Below are 18,964 nucleotides of genomic sequence, written 5' to 3'. Positions count from 1 at the left end.
GAGTCTAGAGTCAAACGTGAGGACTTATACTAAAAATATATTTATATTTTGAAATTATCTTAAGGTGATTAATAACATACGCCTAAGAACAATAGCAGTATCATCCACTTGTAAGGGGGGAGGGGAGTCATCCACTATAGATAAGGTCCACTTGTCTCCCTCACCCAACTTCATAAGGCTGCCAAAAGAGTTAGGCATAATCACATCCACACGTTTACCCTTCTCTCGAAACATACCAACCAACTCTCTTTTCTTCCTAATAACGAGTAATTTCATCTTGATTACCTACCTCCTTTTTCTTAATATGCCTAATGGGTGAGCTATTAGTCTTACTTTCCTCCAACTATTTAAAGTCTAACACCACATCCACAAGACATAATTGTCCATTCCTCCTCTTTGTTTGAAACCACCTTGCTCACATCCTTCTCTAGATGAACTTTGTTTTCCACAATCCTAGGACACTTACCACTAGAATGCCCAAAAGACCGGCACAAATTACACCTTCGAGGCTTCCACTCATAATTCACAGTCATAACGAAATCCTCTCCCCTAAGGTGAATTGTAAATGCAGCAAGCATAGGAGAGTCCACATTTTATTCAACACATACTCAAGCATATGACAACCTTCGTCTTTCCTTAGTAGCTAGATCTAAAGATAGAGGTTTTCCTATAGCACTAGCCACAACAGTCAATCTGACATCTATCCATAACTCCATTGGAATCCTACCTAGTTTAATCCATATAGGAACATAATAAAAAACAAAGGATTTAGGGACAATACTTGGAGTCCATTTACAGAGGAGCATACTTTTGCCAGCAAGATGTCGCGATCAACGAGGTAGGATCCATTCAACAAGTTTTGGGCATCTGAATTGGAAACATATGAGTCCGTTCTCAAGAATTGTAATCGTTGGCATTTTAATTTTATCAACAATAACAACGAGCTAAACAAAATCCTCTATCCAGGACGCACTAATGAAAACTAAAATGTAAAATAAGTACGAAGTAATTAACTAAAACAGAAGACAAAAGAAACCCAAAGTAAGTTGACAAAATGCCCACAATAAGCTTCAAGATGAGTGAGAGGGAACACCAAGAGAAACATGAATAGCCTTGCTAACTTTTCACTACTAGCTAACTACATATATTTTTACAATACGTGTTAGGGAAATCTTTCCCTTTGCAAAACAGACCAATATATAATCAATCATTGGCTCCTTATGGGAAAATACAGAAGCCCTATACATGTCTGTTTCAAGCTTGTGTTGAACAACTTTTAATTCCCTAAGATAAGGAAATTTATCTGAAGGTTCGAGAATAATGGCATGTCCTAAACTAACCCACCATTTCGCAACAGTGAACCAATTTGATCGTTAGGGGACAACTTTTGATAATAAGCGCACAACCATGCCCCAATTCCAATGTTGCCCAAAAGTAAAGGCCTTTCTTCACAATGCTCCATAAAAAAAAAGTTTGACTTTCACATAAAGATCTTATTTCTTTTTTATTGCTCCAAGAGATCTAATAGAGCTATTTTCACCACGCAAATCCCTTTTGTTATCATGGAAAATGTGTTGGTTGTGCTCAAACCAAATCTCTGCTTGCAACACTTTTATCAAGTCTCACTATTATTAATATTGAAAAATGAAGAGACAAAGCTCAATGTCATGAGAAAGGAAAGCATTGGAAACATCGTTAAAAAAAACTTTGAAGACTGTCCATTGCAAAGAGAGCTTAAATTGCAAAGAGTACCATTAGAGTCGTTTTTAAGAAAATTGTTTTCTTCTAGATATTATAACTCTCTTTCCTTCTAGGAATAGAAAATGAAGTAGAAGAGAATCATGAGATTCTATTAATTTATAAATAATTAAATTAATATATATTTCAAATCTACTGATTAATTAAACAGTAATTAGCTAGTTAATAATTAATGAAATCGAATTTAATTAAATAATATTAAACTAAACTATTAATTAATTCTCCAATTAACTAATAACACTAAATTATTTATCTTATATTTAACTTAAATTAAATTTGAATCATATTCAAATATAAGTTTCTCTCAATAATTTTAATATGAATCCAATTCACATTAAATTAATATTTGAACTCATTCAAATATTTTATCTCTCATAAATTAATTTTGAATCATCCCCAAAGTTAAATTTATATAGTAAAGTTTGATAAAATTTATATTATAATGTATCACTATACATTATACTAATTCCCAAGTTAAATTTAAACATTTTAAATTACAACCAATACAAATAAATCTCATTACCCTTTACGAGCTAGGAAAGGAACCTAATGGACCTACAGATCAGAAGCTACAACGATCTAAGATTAATTGGCTAAACTCATTAATCAATATTTGTTAGCTTTGTGTACACTCTACTAAAGACTCACAACTGAACTCTTCTCACTAAAAATATATTTATGTGTCCACGGATATAGACCAATAATAGTAAGTTAGTCCTTCACGAGTGTTTGTAACACCAGTTGGACCAATTTACCGCTTTACCCCTATGTTACCTCTAATCCTTAAAAACCAGTGCTCCTCTAATGAACAACTTGTTTATGGTCCTACTAATTAACAAAAACCCATCTCATGTCATAGAGAGGGTACGAGCCCTTTGTTCAAGTTTTGGAGACACCATTTAAGCTAACATTCATCTACTTACCCTAAAGTAGGAAATGAGTGAATTCCATTTTGTGCAATTATAATCCCAACTCCCCACTCAGTCTTGTCCCCAAAATCACTACTACAAAAACAGGCTCTCTTGACGGTTGTAGTTTTCCTTTCTTGATGTTTTTCCCAAAAACGTCAAGAAAGATGTGATTTCAAATAAAAAAACGTCAAGAATTTTTATGAAAGGCCAATTTTCAACTTTCTTGACGTTTATTAAACGTCAAGTAAGATGTACTTTTTCTTGACGTTTTTTAAACATCAAGAAATATCTAATAATTTTTTGACGTTTTAAAAACGTCAAGAAATTTATAAAAAAATTCTTGACGTTTTTAAAAACGTCAAGATAATTCTAAAAAATCATTGATGTTTTTAAAAACTTCAAGAAATTTTAATTTGTTTTTGATGTTTTAAAAACGTCAAGAAATTTCCAAAAAAATTATTGTGTTAATATTCTTTTACAAAACGCAACGTTTCAATTAGATCACTTCCCCTTTTCTTAATTAAACCTAATTCGCCGCGACTTTGTCCCTTCTCCACCCGAAATCAAAAGCGTCGTTCACCTAACCTTCCCTTCGCGTTCATCTGTGCATTCATCTGCGTTCATCGCCGAAAAAGACTTCCCTTCGCGTTCATTAGCGTTCACCTTCATTCATTTGCCTTCATCGTCCGTCACCGTTCGTCTGCTTTGCGTTCCCTTCACCTTCGTTGATTTGCGTCCGTCTGTTCACCGTTTGAAATGTATAAACACATTCTCTATTCGAAAACGAGTAAACACGCTCACCGTCCTTCTGTCGCATTCCACTTTCGTTAAACCTCTATTCGTTTCCAAATCCTTCATGGTTACTCATTCATTTTCTTCCCTTTCTAAAGGTAATAATTTTCCTTTTTTCCTTTGTGATTAAAATTTGTAATTTGGAATTTAAAATTGGAATGCAAAATTAAAGAAGAGGAAATATGCCTTAGAGAATGGAAGAAAGGTTTTGCATTTTAGGCTTGAAAATGGGGGATACAAGTTATTATAATTGTAATATATAATATTTTGAACAAGGCTACCAAGCGTGCGAATATGATTCATTGGTTAGTTTAGGGATTGGAAAGAGAAGGATTGTGGAGTTTGTGATAATATTTTGGTACACTGGAGCTGGAAACAGAGAATATTAAAAAACACATACTGTTATACACAATATTATAATATTACGAATCACTAGATTTTCTTCTTCGTTTTCTTTTTCTTCTCCTTGAATTTTTGTTATGGGTATTGTATTGAGTTTTGTGTTTTAGATTGTGAAGTATGGGGTAGCTAAACTCTTAATCCTAGGGATAGATGTAGATAAAGTTTATGAATTATTCTTTGTAACCCTAAATAAATTAAAATCCATATTAATTGATTGTTTTATAAGTTCATATATTGATAAAATGATTGATTAAGTCTAAAATTTTTTATAAGTTTTATAAAATAAATTAGACTTTTAAAATCAATAACAAAGATTAAATGCATGCTCACATAGGTTAAACATATCTTCCATTTTTCATAGAAATAGGTCGATATCTTGTAAAACTGGTTACAAAAGGCTCACCTGGTTCAATCTTGTCAACAAGTCAGATAAGATGACTAAGGTTGGAGGTTCTTAAGTTGACGGTTTACGGAACACCTCCTACCTGGAGATCGTAATCAGTTCTTGAGCCTAGTTAACATAGTTTTATGAGCATTCGTGAGAGGTGTGAGGTAATAAAAATGGTTTATCACCTAGACATCATAGGTTAAAATCCTATATAATGGTTATACTTGGATGTTTTATCTAGACTTAAGATTTGTTTAAGTTAGCCTAAATATAAATCTTGAAGCTTGGATTACCCTATTTTTTTCTTTAGAACACTTCAACTAGAGAAAAATAATGTATTTTAGCTCTAGTGTCCCTAAGAGTTCACACCGTGAGATCCATGCAGGGCTTTGTGCCGTGCATAGGAGCGGCCTTCCTTCGGAGAGTGTTTGCATGGATCAAAATCAAGGTGAATAGGGGAAGTAGTTCATAGTAAGTGGGTGAGGGATTTGTGGCAGCACATCCCACGGTCTCTTCCATTAGGTCGCACCGTGAGATTTCTATAATATCCCTGCTTGTCTGCCCTGGAGCGACGTTCCCTTCGGAGGGTTGTATTATAGGATTCGAAACACCGCGAACTCCAAATCTGGATAGGTTTTCTTAGATTAGTTTTCATAAATGATTCTAATCTATGAAATCTGAAAATGGTGGGTAACACTTACAAGAATTACTAAGTTGTTAGTATATTCTTGACTAAAGTAGCGATAACTAAGTGCTATAAAGAATAAGCAGTTATTCTAGAGATAGCATCTAGTCAAGATTGTCTTGGTTCAAAGGAGGAATAATCAACTACCCTTCGGAGAAGGTTGTTCTAAACCTTCGAAATATTGTTGCAAAATACAAATAATGAAAGGGTACATTATTAGTAATTGCTAAATTAGATTGGATATTTTTTATGATTATAGTTTTTTAAAAAGAATATGTTTGTTTTTCAGCATGAATAGCTCAATAGTTCAACTTTTAGCTTCTGAAAAACTTAATGGCGATAATTATGCGGCTTGGAAATCAAATCTTAACACAATACTAGTGGTTGACGATTTAAGATTTGTCTTAACTGAGGAATGTCCTCAAAACCCTACCTCTAATGATAACCGAACTAGTCGGGATGCATATGATCGATGGATAAAAGCTAATGAAAAAGCCCGTGTCTACACTCTTGCCAACATGTCTGATGTATTGGCAAAGAAACATGAATCCTTAGCCACGGCTAAAGAGATTATGGATTCATTAAGGGGAATGTTTGGACAACCAGAATTATCCTTAAGACACGAGGAAGTCAAATACATTTACACTAAGCGTATGAAGGAAGGGACCTCTGTTAGAGAACATGTTCTGGACATGATGATGCACTTCAACATCGCTGAAGTGAATGGTGGTCCCATCGAAGAGGTTAATCAAGTTAGTTTTATCTTAGAGTCTCTTCCGAAGAGCTTCATTCCATTCCAAACGAATGCGTCTTTGAACAAGATAGAATTTAACTTGACAACCCTTCTGAATGAACTCCAGCGATTCCAAAACCTTACTATGGGTAAAGGAAAACAAGTGGAAGCAAATGTTGCTACCACAAAAAGAAAATTTATACGAGGATCGTCCTCTAAAACCAAAGCTGGACCCTCAAAACCTAATGCTCAAATAAAAATGAAGGGAAAGGGAAAGACTCCCAAACAGAACAAGGGTAAGAAAGGTGCAGAAAAAGGTAAGTGTTACCATTGTGGCCAAAACGGACACTGGTTAAGAAACTGCCCAAAATACCTTGCAGAAAAAAAGGCAGAGAAGGAAACACAAGGTAAATATGATTTACTAGTTGTAGAAACATGTTTAGTGGAATATGAAAATTGTACCTGGATACTAGATTCAGGAGCCACTAACCATATTTGCTTCTCATTTCAGGAAAATAGTTCTTGAAAAAAGCTTTCAGAAGGCGAGATCACTCTCAAGGTTGGAACAAGAGAGATGGTCTCAGCTTCAACAGTGGGAGATTTAAAGTCGTTTTTTAGAGATAGATATGTCATACTTAAGAATGTCTTATATGTACCTCAAATGAAAAGAAATTTAATATCTATCTCTTGTATTTTGGAACAAATGTATAGAATATCTTTTGAAATTAATGAAGCGTTCGTTTTCTATAAAAGTATTCTAGTTTGTTCTGCTATACTTGAGGACAACTTATATAAGTTAAGACCAACCAGAGCAAATTTTGTCTTAAATACTGAAATATTCAGAACAGCTGAAACTCAGAATAAAAGATAAAAAGTTTCTTCTAATGCCTATTTATGGCACTTAAGACTTGGTCATATAAATCTCAATAGGATTGGGAGATTAGTTAAAAGTGGGCTTCTAAGTCAGTTAGAAAATAATACTTTACCTCCTTGTGAATCTTGTCTCGAAGGAAAAATGACCAAGAGATCTTTTACTGGAAAAGGTCTAAGAGCCAAAGAACCCTTAGAGCTCGTACATTCGGACCTTTGTGGACCAATGAATGTCAAAGCTCGAGGTGGATAATGAATATTTCATTAGCTTCATTGATGATTATTCAAGGTATGGTCATATTTACCTAATACATCATAAGTTTAATAGTCTTGAAAAGTTCAAAGAATATAAGGCTGAAGTAGAAAACGAATTAGGTAAAACAATAAAAATACTTCGATCAGATCGAGGTGGAGAGTATATGGACTCACGATTCCGAGACTACTTAATAGAAAATGGAATCCAGTCACAACTCTCTGCACCTAGTACACCTCAACAGAACGGTGTATCAGAAAGAAGAAACCGGACCTTGTTAGACATGGTTCGCTCTATGATGAGTTTTTCTCAGATGCCAGATTCTTTTTGGGGATATGCTTTAGAAACAGCTGCTTATATTTTGAATAATGTTCCCTCTAAAAGTGTTTCAGAAACACCTTATGAGCTATGGAAAGGGCGTAAAGGAAGTTTACGTCATTTTAGAATTTGGGGTTGTCCAGCACACGTGTTGGTACAAAATCCTAAGAAATTGGAACATCGTTCAAAATTATGCTTTTTCATAGGTTATCCAAAAGAATCAAGAGGTGGTTTGTTTTATGATACTCAAGAAAATAAAATATTTGTGTCAACAAATGCCACATTCTTAGAGGAAGACCACATCAGAGATCATCAACCTCGTAGTAAACTAGTATTAAAAGAAATTTCCAAAAGTGCTATAGATAAACCTAGTTCATCCACTAAAGTAGTTGATAAGACTAGGAAATCTGGTCAATCACATCCTTCTCAACAGTTGAGAGAGCCTCGACGTAGTGGGAGGGTTGTTCATCAGCCTGATCGCTATTTGGGTTTAATTGAAACTCAAGTCGTCATACCTGACGATGGCATAGAGGATCCATTAACCTATAAACAGGCAATGAAAGATGTAGATCGTGACCAATGGATCAAAGCCATGGACCTCGAAATGGAGTCTATGTACTTTAATTCTGTCTGGACTCTAGTAGATCAACCAAATGACGTAAAACCTATTGGTTGTAAATGGATCTACAAGAGAAAACGAGACCATGCCAGTAAAGTACAGACTTTTAAGGCTCGACTTGTGGCAAAGGGTTATACCTAGAGAGAGGGAGTAGACTAGAGGAAACTTTCTCTCCCGTTGCCATGTTAAAGTCAATTAGAATACTCTTATCCATCGCCACTTTTTATGATTATGAAATTTGGCAGATGGATGTCAAGACAGCTTTTTTGAACGGTAATCTTGAAGAGGGCATCTATATATCTCAACCAGAGGGGTTTATAGAACAAGATCAAGAACAAAAGGTTTGTAAGCTTAAAAAATCCATTTATGGATTAAAACAAGCTTCTACATCCTGGAATATAAGATTTGATACTGCGATCAAATCTTATGGCTTTGAACAAAATGTTGACGAGCCTTGTGTTTACAAAAGGTCGTCAATTCCATTATAGCATTTTTAGTCTTATATGTAGATGATATTCTACTTATTGGAAATGACGTAGGATATCTTACTGATATCAAGAAATGGCTAGCTATGCAATTTCAAATGAAAGACCTGGAAGATGCACAATACGTTCTCGGAATCCAAATTGTTCGAAATCGTAAGAACAAAACACTAGCCATGTGTCAAGCATCTTACATAGACAAAATGTTGTCTAGATATAAAATGCAGAATTCCAAAAAAGGTCTGCTGCCGTATAGATATGAAATTCATTTGTCAAAGGAACAATGTCTTAAGACACCTCAAGAAGTTGAGGATATGAGAAATATTCCCTATGCTTCCGCTGTTGGAAGTTTAATGTATGCAATGTTATGTACTAGACCTGACATTTGCTACTCAGTAGGGATGGTCAGTAGGTATCAATCCAATCCTGGACATGATCACTGGACAACCGTTAAAAACATTCTAAAATATCTTCGAAGAACAAAAGACTACATGCTCATGTATCGTACAAAGGATCTGATCCTTACTGGATACACTGATTCAGATTTCCAAACTGATAAAGATGTTAGAAAGTCTACATCAGGATCAGTATTTACTCTAAATGGAGGAGCAGTAGTTTGGAGAAGCATAAAGCAAACTTGTATAGATGATCATTTTACAAAATCCCTCACGGCTAAAGTGTTTGAGGGTCACCTACACAGTTTAGGTCTACGATGTTTGTAAACTAGGACAAGTGGGAGACTTATTGGCCATGTGCCCTAGTTTTATATTCTCTCACACCACATCTCTCATACCACTAGGAATTTTAGTCCAAGTGGGAGTTTGTTGGATTTTTTTGTCCTAAAACTCATAGTTTGTAAATCATATTCTATTCAATAAAGTTGTTATTGATAAATTAAATATTATAATCTTAAATCCAATAAATCAAGTTCCAATGCTATTTTTTGAATAAACTTGAACTTTATGTGTAAACATAAACGTGGATCAAGTTCGAGTATATAGCCTAAATAGTCTATAGTATATGAAATAAAGGTTGGGCGCCTTATTTAGAGAAACTATGGATGCGGCCCACTTTGTAGTACAAACGAGGTGATCCTAATCGTTCATGTAGAGACATGAAAGTGGGGCATCCTATGTAAAATGTTTACATAAGACTGAACCATGAATTAGTCATTTTTACGTTATAACACCGTTTACTGTTTAAAACTGACTATCTCAATTATTGATGACCTAGGTAACTTAGTCTTAATCCTGAGTTAACTATGAACTCCTGTTCACACGAGATTATCCTTAGATCTGCATAGGTGAGGGCAGCTCATCAGCGTTGGCCCAATAAGCCTCCCATTTCAAGGATAAGATCATGTGGATAGCTGGGAACATAGGGTACAAGATGGAATTCACTCCTACCCGCTTTAGGGTTAGTAGATAGGTTGTTCTCTTAAGCACTGAATCCAAGTCTTGAACAAGGGGCCCCACCCTCTCATTGGCCCAAGAGGGATTAAGTTTATAGGTTGAACCTTAAACCAATTGTTCAATAGTGGATTAGTGGGACTTAAGGAGCAAGATGTAATCTTGGGGGTAAAACGGTATTTTGACCCAGCCAAGGTTACGAGCAACCTGTGAAGGATTAACTTACCAATTATGGTTTTATCAAATGGACACAAATATATCTATAGTGAGGGGAGTGCAACTACGGGACTTTAGTGGAATGACCCGTTAGTTAACGAATGTTGATTAACTCGGTTTAAAAGAGTTTAGCTAGTTAATCTTGAATCGTTGGAGCCCATGATCTATAGGTCCATTAGGTTCCTCTGCTAGCTCATATGGATTAAACTTAGAACAGTGTGATGAAATAAGTCGAATTGTTCGAATTGGGAGAAGAAAGGGAAACCGACAAATATAGTGATATAGTCGTCGGTCTTCTAATTAGAAATATAGCTTTATGTTTTACATACTATAAGTATGAATGCGGATTCATACTAAGAAGCTCGGAATTGATAGAATTGGTCAAAAATAGTAAAAAGTCAAAATGTTGACTTTTGACTTTGAAAAGTCAAACTTTGACCGACCTTATATTCAAATGTGATTTGAATTTTGGAAAAATGAATGCGGATTCATGCTTGGGAGGTTGGAATTAGTCAAGATGGACAAAATGGTAAAAAGTCAAAATATTGACTTTTGACTAAGAAAAGTCAAAGTTTGACTTTTGACTAGAAATATCTTATCTAATGACCATTTTAGCCTTGGACTAAGTTAGTGGGAAAATCCAACATTTTGTTGGATAATCCCACGAACTCTTAGTGGGATATGTGGCTATATGAGATATAGACACCTAGCCCACTAAGTTCCACTAATTGTTAGTGGAACATTAGGTGTTGAGATTTGGCAAATGAATTGCATGCATTTTTGCATGTAATTAGGTTATAAATAGAGGTGTTTTCAAATGTTGAAAAAGTTTTGCCTCTTTTATCATTTTCATCATCTCAACAAAAGAAAAAAGAAAGCTTCCAATCTCATTTTATCTCCATTACTTTCTACACCAAAATTGGGTCCCACAACCCGGTTCTTTGTCTAGAGGATAGCAGTTGAGTACTAGTGGTGGTCTCGGTTAGAATTGGTAAGAAGATATCAACCCGGTTCTTTATCTCATTTTATCTCCATTACTTTCTACACCAAACTGTTGTTGGAGATCAATTTAAATGATTAACCAGTCTATTGGTGGTTTGAGTCTTTTCTTTTGAATCTATAGGTTGTTCAATGGTCTAATATTAACTGTGTTTTGATTTATGGTAATTTTCATTCTTTTACAGTTTTAATAACCAAGAAAAGGTGTGCTTTGATAATCTTTTCTTTCTCTTCAGCATGTTGGTAATGTAGAAAGATTACATGTATACTATGCCCATGGACTAGATAGCCCAACCTTTGTTCGCCTGTGTTATTGGCTCCTAGATAAGTATGTTATGGTTGAAAGAAAATTGTTAAATTGCTTGCTACCAGTTGTTTCAGTGGGGTCTATCCCCATCATGCCACAAGCAAAGAAAAATGAAATTAGACAGTGGCACTATATCGTGTTCTACTTATATAATTTATGACTTTCTTATGCTTTTTGTTCAGGACCTTTGAACACATTGTCCTTGTTCATTACCGTGAAACACAAGAGGTTAGGTTCAACACAATGCATCTGCAGTTACTAAAATATTATCTTGAGACAAACTTTTATCATTTGGACTACTACATCTATTTAAGATTTGCTGATTTTTCCTCCATGGTTGCAATATTAGAACTTCATCCAAAATAATGTTGTCATGTGTGTCTTTAAATTTTTACTGGCAGTCTGGCACCATATAGATCTAGTAGTTGTGCATGCATGTCTTCCTCTCTATCCTCCATTGAAAAACTCGATAATTATCTATTTGTGTTTTATTTTGATGATTTAATCCAACATTTATTATGGATAAAGTCAGCCATAAAATACATATGTTTACTACTGCTCTTTGTACATTTTAAATACTAGATTTCTTGATGATTGTTGTCTTTAAGTTGCTCTTAATGTTGTTGCATATCGAGAAATGCACTGTAATTTATGTACCAATTTTATCACTGCTTTTAACTAAATCTTCAAAAATCAAGGCACCACCTGGATGTAGAGTGCTATATGGTGATTCAAGTGTTGAGAGTTCTCTTTCTTCTGCTATCCATAAATTTATGGAATGGAAAGGCAATGATCATGACACTATTTTTTGTCAGATAAACACAGGTTTCATATGCTTCAACTCTGTGGTGCTTCACAGCACACGGATAAAACTTCCAAACATTCTGCATCCAATATTACCATAATGCATTTGGACACTTCATTAACAACTTCTTACAATTAGCCTTTCTATATTGAAAATAATTCGTTGTCTTAACTTCATGTTGCTGCTAGTTTCAAAATTTTGCATCCACATCGTTGAACTCAAATTCTGGTTCTGTCTCTAACCCATCAACTCTGTGGCTTTTATCGGAGGAACTTGATTCCAAGGCTACTCATGTTTATTCTCTTGGTGAAAATGAATTGTTAGGTGATACTAGCCGAACCTGTCAAAAATAAATGAGTCATAGTTTGTTTGATCATTCATTTTCTAATCTTTCTTCTTTATATTTAATTAGTTGTTTAATTTCTTAAAAAAGAATTCTGGTTTATTTATAGTATATTTGGTAGTATGCATGCCTCAGCTCCTTTAATGCATGTCTCTTACAGTATATTTGGTAGTCTTTTATAATGTTACACCCTTTTTTTTAATTCCTAAAACCTTTTAACTTTCCAAATTTTCATTCATTCTTTTAGAAAATTATTTTCATTATTTTTTTATGGTTACAAAACCATCCATTAACTACATTAATTATACAATTCACTCCAATAATAAATAAATAACTTTTTTGGATCTAAGGTCTTTTCTCATTCTACAAATTTAATTTACTATATAAAGGTTATTATGCTAATTGAAAAATATATTTCTCTCAAGTATGCAATGACAGAAAATTAGGTTATAAATATAAAAAAAAAATATTTTTAGGTATTATAATTTTTTTTTAAAAATTATATTTTAAATTTTTAATAAAACCTTGCATTTGGGGATTCACATGTTGTTACTTGTCGAACCAAAAAAGATAAATTCGTGGTGAAAACCCTTTAAAAGCCCAATTCGTGGAAGGAAAAATTGAAGTGTGGCGTTGAGTTATTTTGTTGTTGAAGAAGATCAGTAAAAAACCCACAACATTAAAACTTCTTTTTGTTTCTTTAAGTATATTTTAGATTGCAACGTATTTTCTATTTGGGTTTAGTTAGGGTTTCTCTTGTTTATTCCAAGATATGCATGGATAGTTCATGTTCGACTATTTGGAAAGAGGGATTTATGTAGCACGAGTATTATATTATGGTTTTGGAAGTGTCGAGGAAAATGACCATGAGAAAAAGTTGTGTATTCCTCCATCCATAATTGAGCTCTCTAATGTGTATTCCTCCCTCCATAACTGGCTTACTTTGGACTGTTTGGATAGAAAGAAGAATCCTTCGAAGCCCTAGACTTGTCTCTACCGCATTCGAAAATGCCAAGTTCTCTCTGAGGATCTCTAACTTCTGTCGTGTTCACCGTCCGTCCGTCCGCGTTCACCACGTCTGCGTTCACCGTGTTCACCACGTCCGAGTTTATCTGATATATTTTTCCAAATCTTAACGAAGAACTTTTGATTTCATTGGAGTTTATCATTAGAGGCATTACTATATTGGCTGCCTCTCAGTGGGCTATAGGTTTTCCAATGGTCATTTGAGACTGGTTGATAATAGCAAAAGTTAGAGCTTGAGAAGAAGGAGCGAAGAAAGTAGTGAAGACAAAAGAAGAAAGAAAGCTGAGTGAAAAACAAAAATTGACAAGGTAGAGATGTGACATGAAAATGATGATGAGAAGTGAAGGAGGCACGACATAATACTGGTACACAATAACAAAGCCTTGATAATTAAAAAAGGATGGTGCCAAGAAAATTTAAATACAAAAAAAATGAAGGTTCTTGCAAGTGTATTGAGTGAATGGGAGAAAGAAAGGATAAAAAAGGTAGAAAGAGAGAAAGAGAAGTCAAGGGTAGAGATACATAGCTATGTATATAGAAACTTTATGTTTATACTCCATTATACGTTGTGGAGAATATAACATCCTGATATGTTTGATTCAATTTGAATGATGCAATTATTTATTTTTCTGCAATAATTCTACTTCTAGAACCTAAATTTTGAAAGCCTACTAATTTTTCAGAATTAATTCGAGACCCCACTTTTGCTCCCCTTCCTACCTACGGTTACTTTTTGCTTAAACTTTAAAAGTTGTTTGAAAATTTTTGCTGAAACTTGTAAAATTTGTTTGAAGTTCGTATATCTCTCACATATTGCAAGGTTTCTTAATTATTTTATTGAATTTCCTACATAAATGCATTCAAACATGAGTTGACATAAATGCATTTTGCTATCAAGAGAGTATACCATACATGCATGTGTAGGACTTTTATCCCTTATATTTTATAATTTGTCTTACTACTGTTATTGACTGATATACCAATATACATGTGTAAAGTATTGATCATATAATTAATATTAAATTTATTACATTCACTCATCAATTTAAGTTTTTTAGTCAATGTATGTTCATGATGTACCATGGTCATATCATAATAGAATAGATCCAAGATTATATATGTTCAAACCAACTGGTGATTTAATTATCAAAGATATTATGATTTTGTCCAGTTTTTTTTTCAGTCACTACTAGAAAAATGGATTTTAATCAAGACATTGTGTCGTTGAAAATAAAAGAAAAAAGAGGTGGGATGAGGTACATTGTGTTGTTGAAAATAAAAATATGGATTATTTCTTAAAACAATCATATTGACACAATTTAATTTATTTCAAAACAATTTTTGCGTCATTAATTAACAATTTTTTTGTCATTAAAAAAATTTTCAAATGAAAAAACCTCAAATTTCAAAAAAGTTCGAAGTGGGCTACCGAGTCGTTATGAAGAACCCTTGCCCTCCAATTTTTTGCCACTTGCCGTCGTCGATTCCACACTCCAACCACTGTTGTCGTTGCTCCCACAACAAGCCTTCGCCGTCAAACCCACCAATCTAGCCACTTTCGTCGAATAAATTTATTTAGAAATATAAGTTTTAATGACACTTGAAATTAAGAAAAAGGGATATGAGGGAATAAAATGTGTCGTTAAAAATAAAAATACAAAATTTTTTGTGACACAAATTGAGTTTTCTTGACAAAATTTTCGCATTGTAAATAATGGTATAAATTATGTGTCATTAAAAATTACCCTAATAAAAAATCAATGTTTTCCTTCAATCATATGCTTTTTGATTTAAAACAAATAATTCGAAGCTTTCATCCCACTTGTGAACAATGACCGAAAAAAACCTTACTTCATCCCACATCGTCACTGTCTTTAGCAGTGAACAATGACCGAAAAAAACCTTACTTCATCCCACATCGTCACTGTCTTTAGCTCTCTCGCAAATGCTCTCTGGCGACGTTCCCCCCTCTCTCGCAAATACTCTTCACGACTTTTCCTCTCTCTCAAAATTAAGCTCTTCGCCCACCGTTTGAAGGAACTCACCAAATTTGCAAGTAATTGAAGAATTTGTAGTCCATGAGATCGATTAAGTTCATTTATGAGTTAGTTTGATTAGATTATGTCACATATACATGTATTACAATTAAGGGACACTTGCGAAAATGGCAAAATAAGTTATAATAATTAAGTCCATAGAACACATACTTTATTATTTGAGAAAGTGACAAAAACAAAGACCAACTGTAACGACCCAACTTTTCTAGGTAAGTCGAGGTCGTTAATTTTTGACAAAAGACTTTGGTTGATACAAAATGAAATGTAAGCCAATTGAAAAACAACTTTAAGTCAGGCCTGATTTTCAAATATTCCAAAAACTTAAAAAAAGTACTATTTACAAATAAAAGTTTGTAAGCTAAGTTTCAATACAACGTCTTAAACCTAAAAAAAAACAATAAGCGGAAGCAAAATAACACATTTCCTATGGCAATCACGCTTCCTTCCTGCCCCTCGCCGGTTTGCCACCTTTATTACCTTTGCCTGAAAATTAAACATAAGAAGGGTGAGTATAAAAATACCCAGTAAGAGACCCTCTACTGGTCCCGTCATGGGAAAAATAAATTGTTAACATTCTATTGGGACACCCTGTACAGTCGCAGTCTTGTGATCCCGTAGGATGCACATTTCAGTCTAACGCCCCGAGGGACGTACATTTCAGTGTAGTGTTCTGCAGAAACACATATTAGTCTAATGCTCCCGAAGGTGCAGAATAATTGGTGATCCCGTGGGACACCTACAAGGCACACATCCCAATAAAAGCTAACAATTTTTCCCCTCAATCCATTCGTACCATCTTTCAGTTACTTCAAAATATAAAGTTCTTTCACTCAACGTTCTAACAGTCAACTTATCTCACTTTAGCCCAATGTCTGTCAGTAACATACTAATACGTCAGTCAATCAAACTATATAGTCATAACGCCTCTCAGTTCACCAGCACACAGTCATACTTTAGTATAACGTACACCCAGTCTAAACGACAATCACAAGTTCACATCCGCATCTCATACAAACACAATCTACAATTGTCGTCCTGTCTACATCCACACACATATATATATATTCCAAGACAATCACAATATGCATTCAACATCAAGTCTACTTCAATCCATGTGTATATATATATTTTCAATCATCCACAGTATACATTCAACACCGAACCTACATCTATACGTATATATATATTGTCTCAACACATTTACTCAATCAGAGGTGACTAACATTACAATTCCAAAGCATAGGTGAGTCCAGTAGAAAATAAAATCCCTTACCTCACTTTTATGCAAGTTCTTCAATTTACTAAATCCAATGAATTAAATCCTAAACATAATCAATCATAAAATCAACATCTTTCTAAATAGTTTCAACCATTCAAATTACCCCATATGTAAATTCCACAACTTACCCAAGAAGTGGAAAATCAAGTCCACTTCAACCTTTTGGAAAATCAAGGATTCGCTCACTGAATCAAGATGTACCTTCAAGAATTAAGCATTTCGCCAACAATTAAATCCAATGGCAACATTCAACAAAAACCAAGAAACCAACAAAAACCATAACTTGTTCTTACCCAAATATGAGCCCAATGATAGGGGACACGTAATTTAGGAAGAGATCGGCTTGGATCCGTGTATGACTTCACGAGATGTATGCGTCGACGGCTTTACGCAGGTGAAGACAGACGCGGTCGGAGAGTCGCGCGGCAGTGTAGAAAACGGAGAAGAAAGGAACGGGCGGCGGGTGGGCTTTGCTTCGACGGAGACAGAGATTGCGCAGCAGGTCTTCACGAACGGAGAGGAAAGGAATGGGCACGGCGACGCAGATCTGGACGATTGCTGCAAGGTGACGCGTACGGCTTGCTTAACGAACCGATCGACGATTGCAGCGACGGATCTGGGTTACGGCGAACTGCAAGGGTGAAGCACATGCGGCGGCGAGGACCTAGACGGCTCGGCGATGCAGATCTGGACGACGATTTGCTTTCCGAGGGAGGCACGACGGTTGTGAGCGAAGAGGCACGACGGTTGTGAGCGAATGGGCGCGGCGGTTTCGATCCGAAGGAGAAAAGGAAGACGACCGGAAAGAAGAAGAAGAAACGACCGGCAGCTTGTGTGGCCGACTGGGTGAACGGAGAAGAGAGGGATGTGCGGCTGCTAGGGTACGAGAAGGAGAAAGGGATGGAGGACGCACGGGAGGAAGAAGGAAGGAAAATTTTCTTTTTTCTTTTCTTTTATTTAAATAATAAAAATAAAATAAAACTAAAATATAAATAAATATATATATAATAAAATTTCTTTTTCTTTTCTTTTATTTAAACTAAATAATAAAACTAAAAATATAAATAAATATATATATAATTATATTATCACATTTTCAAATCTTCTTTCCCCCTTCAACATATTTTCTTCAAAACAATAAATCTTGTACAAATCGAAAAAATCTCTTAAAATAAAATACCTTCGAGTTTGGGGCGTTACACCAACTCACACATCAAGAGGTAAAATTTCACAAATGCCCTCGTTATTGATGTACATTTGATACACCTTATACACGTCTGATACACCTAATACCTCTTGATACATTAAGTCCATTTATGAGTTAGTTTGATTAGATTATGTCACATATACATGTATTACAATTAAGGGACACTTGCGAAAATGGCAAAATAAGTTATAATAATTAAGTCCATAGAACACATACTTTATTATTTGAGAAAATGACAAAAACAAAGACCAACTCACACATCAAGAGGTAAAATGTCACAAATGCCCTCGTTATTGATGTACATTTGATACACCTTATACACGTCTGATACACCTAATACCCCTTGATACACTTGATACTTCTTACTGATACACTTGATACATTTGATAGATACAATTCATGCACTCGGTACTCATTGATACACTCGATACTTTTTGATACACACTTGAAACATCTTCATACACATAATACTTCTCGTTCCACATAATACTTCTCGTTACACTTGATTCTTCTTGATACACTTGATACCCCTGAGACCTTATAAGTTTGATACACTTGATACACCACTAATAAACTTGTTATACTTCATTGGTACACTTAACAAATTCGATATGTTTGACGTACATGCACTACAAGAAATTTACCCTTTGTCGATGACAAATATCGTTAGTAAATCTTCAAAAACTAATCAACTTTTCTTTTGCCAACGAAATTAAGCTGTCAACACACACCGTCAGGTAGGTCTGTCGGAAGATCCTCTATCGATGGCAAAAAATAAACTGTCAGCAAAAATAGGAACTATCGATGAAATTGAACCATCAGTGGGCGTGTGTGTGCGCTCGTGTGTGCGCATGTCCACGTGTGCTTGGGTGTGTGTATGCGCACATACATGTGTACGTGAGTAGGTGTGTGCGTGTTTGCGTGTGCATTTGTGTGCATGCGTGTGCATGTGTGTGTTCGTGTGTGTGTGCCTATGGTCGTGTGTGTGTGCGTGTATGGGTGCACGCGCGTGCAAGTGTATGTATGTGTGTGCGCATGTGATTGTGTGTGAATAAGTTGATATTTTTTAATGTTGAGTTTCTCCCAATTTTAAAACAATAATTTA

The 18,964-nt window shown here is 34.9% G+C and overlaps 1 long non-coding RNA gene across 1 annotated transcript; it reads right to left on the bottom strand.

The window, feature by feature from the left end:
* Positions 1–16,696: 16,696 nt before the first annotated feature.
* LOC116402163 lies at positions 16,697–16,987 on the bottom strand. The gene is made up of 2 exons (XR_004214605.1): positions 16,946–16,987; positions 16,697–16,853 (listed from the first exon to the last, which is right to left on the bottom strand). It is a non-coding gene; the product is annotated as an uncharacterized LOC116402163 (long non-coding RNA).
* Positions 16,988–18,964: the final 1,977 nt, after the last annotated feature.

Source organism: Cucumis sativus, chromosome 1, assembly GCF_000004075.3.
Source record: "Cucumis sativus cultivar 9930 chromosome 1, Cucumber_9930_V3, whole genome shotgun sequence".
Taxonomy (NCBI): domain Eukaryota; kingdom Viridiplantae; phylum Streptophyta; class Magnoliopsida; order Cucurbitales; family Cucurbitaceae; genus Cucumis; species Cucumis sativus.
The sequence above is the reverse complement of the archived record's forward strand: the minus strand, read 5'-3'. Positions and strand labels throughout refer to the sequence as shown.